The sequence below is a fragment of the Triticum dicoccoides genome, chromosome 3B (genome assembly GCF_002162155.2).
Source record: "Triticum dicoccoides isolate Atlit2015 ecotype Zavitan chromosome 3B, WEW_v2.0, whole genome shotgun sequence".
Lineage (NCBI taxonomy): Eukaryota > Viridiplantae > Streptophyta > Magnoliopsida > Poales > Poaceae > Triticum > Triticum dicoccoides.
Genome location: NC_041385.1, coordinates 16,464,206 through 16,467,951, shown reverse-complemented (window position 1 = coordinate 16,467,951; position 3,746 = coordinate 16,464,206). Strand labels below are relative to the sequence as shown.

General features: G+C 51.0%; 1 pseudogene; it reads left to right on the top strand.

Annotated features, from left to right (window-relative positions):
- LOC119274421 overlaps positions 1-1,568 on the top strand; it is a 2,669-nt pseudogene extending 1,101 nt beyond the window's left edge.
- Positions 1,569-3,746: the final 2,178 nt, after the last annotated feature.

Sequence of the window (3,746 nt, the reverse complement as noted above, 5' to 3'; positions counted from 1 at the left end):
ATATTGTGCTATGATTATACATAAAGAATATATGTTGTACCTGATATATGTGCAGACACTGGAGGTTGGTGGTGGGCACCAAGGAGAACATGAAGGGGATTGCGGTGTTGTACCGGAGCCGAGACTTCAAGAAGTGGGTCAAGGCGCGCCACTCGTTGCACGCGGGACTCACAGGAATGTGGGAATGCCCCGATTTCTTCCTTGTGGCGGTGGTCGGAGGCAGCCGTCACCACCAAAGCGGTGTGGACACCGCGGAGTTGCACGACCGTGTTATGGCCGAGGAGGTCAAGTACGTGCTCAAGGTGAGTCTAGAGCTGGCACGATATGATTACTACACCGTTGGCACCTACAACCACGACAAGGAGAGGTACACCCCTGACCCCGCCTTCCCGGACAATGACTACGGCCTCCGCTACGACTATGGTGACTTCTACGCCTCCAAGTCCTTTTTCGACCCGGCCAAGAAACGACGTGTGCTCTAGGGCTGGGCCAATGAGTCCGACACCGTCCCCGACGACCTCCACAAGGGCTGGGCCGGGATCCAGGTCACTAGCTTACACTTCCACATGAAAAAAATTTATTTTTGCTACTAGTATGTTTTCTACCGTAAGTGCTGAGATCGAGATGTATTGTTGTTGCTAATTTTTTTTCAGGCGATACCAAGGAAGATCTTCCTGTCACGGAGTGGGAGGCAGCTGATCCAGTGGCCAGTGGAGGAGGTCAAGTCGCTGCGCTCAAAGCACGTCAATGTCAGCAACAAGGCTGTCAAGGGTGGCGAGCACTTCAAGGTCAGCGGCTTCAAATCCGTGCAATCGGATGTTGAGGCAGCGTTCGCGATCAAGAACCTGAACAAGGCGGAAAAGTTTGACCCGACATGGCGAACCGACGCACAAGAGCTATGCAATAAGTTCAACTCGCACGTCAAAGGTGGTGTTGGGCCGTTTGGGCTCTGGCTGCTCGCCTCCGACGACCTCGAGGAGAGGACGGTTGTCTTCTTCAGGGTGTTCAAGACCAACGACACCAATTACGTCGTCCTCATGTGTAATGACCCAACAAGGTAACATATAAGATATAACTCACTCAAGTCACATTACTACATATAAGACCCAAGAATGTTGAAATGTTGGACTATCCATGCATCCAGATCCAATAATTCCCTATGATCGTTATCAAACAGGTCGTCGTATGAGTCGCAGATCTACAGGCCGACCTTTGCGGGCTTCGTCAATGTCGACATAGCCAAGACCAAGAAGATCGCCCTCAGGACATTGGTACGTAACTAACCACATGACCAATCATCAAAGTATGCTCTGATTAATATCTATGTCACCGTTGCAAGAGGGTACTAAGCCATGTCACAAACTTCATTTCAGATTGACCATTCTGTGGTGGAGAGCTTCGGGGCCGGCGGAAAGACGTGCATCCTGACGAGGGTTTACCCGAGGAAGGCCATCGGGGACGACGCGCACCTCTTCGTCTTCAACAACGGCGAGTCGGACATCAAGGTCACCAAACTGCACGCGTGGGAGATGAAGACCCCCACGATGAACAAGCTGCTGGAGCAGTAGCAGCGGCCTAGAGGATCGAGGAGTAGAAGTAGCCTATCCTAGCCATAGCTAGCTAGCTTATTAGTTTCGCTGAGATGGATCAATTAGGAGAGGCTGAAGTTAAAAATGTAGTTGTACACTTGCTGCCCACGGAAACATGGGAATGAATAAAGGTTTTAGTGGATGAGTCCATTTTCACCTTGAAGAATTGCAGATCAGTTTATGTCCCTTTTTGTTCGACAAGCTGCTGCTGAACTTCCAGTTAAATATCTCCAAGAGATTTCTAGTTTGTTTTGACATGCACATTTTCTAAGGTGTTATTTTGATGTACATATGTTATTTAATTGTCAATTAAGAAAACTACATTTTTGCTCTTCTCGTCCTGGCTGCAAGCTGAGATGTAACTAAACCAGCAATAGGTTGAAATTTGTGAGAGCAACTGTAACGTAAAATTTCTGTGGAGTATGTGGTTTGGTACATGGCGGCTGGAGCTATATGAAGGTTGAACATCATCAGTTATTAGTGCTACTTACTTGAAGCTCCGGCCTTGACCATAACCTGATAATAATGTTGTACGAGCATAATAATATCCTCAGTTGAGCAACAAAGTACTCATAAGAGCAACTAAGTGCTATTTCCGTGGTTCGGATAAAATATGATACACACTAGGACTGATGTGAACCCTTTTTTTTTTGAGAATGCCATTGCCATCTTGAAAGTCCTTTGAGCATTGTTAAGTCCATGTTAAAAAACTAAGAAGATTATCTCACAGAAAATATGAGTTAACTATGAAGACAAAATGTGACTGCTGAGAAGTAGATGAGGATGCGTGACTTTGAATATTCTCTATCCTGGGCCACCCCGAGTCCTTCCTCGACTCACCTGCAAGTATACCTGGTCATCTCCCGGGCCGGGCTTCGGGCGGGGCCTGCCAAAGCCCGAGGCAGAAAACCTAGGCCCGAGCCCAGCCTGGCCACCGGCCTTGTTTTTGGGCCCAAGCCCGGCCTGAAAGTGATAAAGCCCATTGGGTCTTGGGCCATGGGCTGGGCCCCTTGAGTAAACCGCGAAAACGATGGGCCTGGGCCCAGCCCGGTCTTCGGGCTCAAAATCTAGGCTCGGGCCCGGCCCTAGTACATCGTCAGGTCAGGCTTTTTTGGGCCGGATCGGGTCGGGCCGTTTGAGCCGGGGGTGTCCATGGCCAGGGTACCTGCAAGGAAGCAATTCAAGTCACTCACAAAAAAGGAAGCAATTCAAGTCACTCACACCTATCTGGCAATTTCAAAGTATCCATTCAAATTTTCTATGATCAAGCCACAATCTTCAAGTCATTCATAACCGTGGACACAACTATTTAAATAGGTTTAAACCTTGGAGGGGTGCACCAAGTTACCCATGCATGCACACTAGTCTCTTAACGTCACATGACACCCTTCCCTTGGGATGTTAAAAGAGTATGACCGACAAGACACTTCGCCTACACTGCAAACCAGTCCAGGGAGTCACCCATCTGAGTTGATTCTGTCTGAATTACCGAAACGGACCTGACTGTTGTGAGCATAGCCCAGGCCCATCCCGCAAGATAACCACTTGGTCGTGCCACATTCCTACCATGCCATGTCAACAGATAAATAGAAAGGGGAAGCGCGGAGGAAATCACCATTTCCTCGCCGGCCTCTTCCCCTTCCAGTTGTCGGCGCGGCTGTGCCCCTTCTCCATGTAGGCGTCGGCGTGTGGAGATGCGTCGTTGTCAGAGCTGGAGGTGGAGCCATCCGTCACGTCGGAGTTGCACCTTTTGCCCGACAGCCTGTGGAGCAGGCGGTCCTGCTCCTTCGCATTATGGTCCGCCTTCGCCTTTGCCGCCGTCTCCTTGTTTGCCTCGCGCTCCGACAACTCGATGGTGGGTCGGAGCACCTTGGCATTCTTGCAGCGGAGGTGCCGCACATCTGTCTCCGCCATCGTGAGAGAGCGGCGGAGGACCAACGCTAGGAGTGCGGCCTCGAAATCGACCGACAGACGGAGAACGCCTCCCCCGCCGATGTCCTCTCCCTCGCCCACTGCCGCCCGCACCAGGCTACACGTGCCTCAGACTCGGGCGTCCTCGTGCGCTCCGGCCCCGGTGTGGGCACGAGGACCCAGAGGTGCCTAGGTACAACTTCCAGACTAGAGGGTGGTGGAAGTGGGCGGCGTACCTGAAGGAGC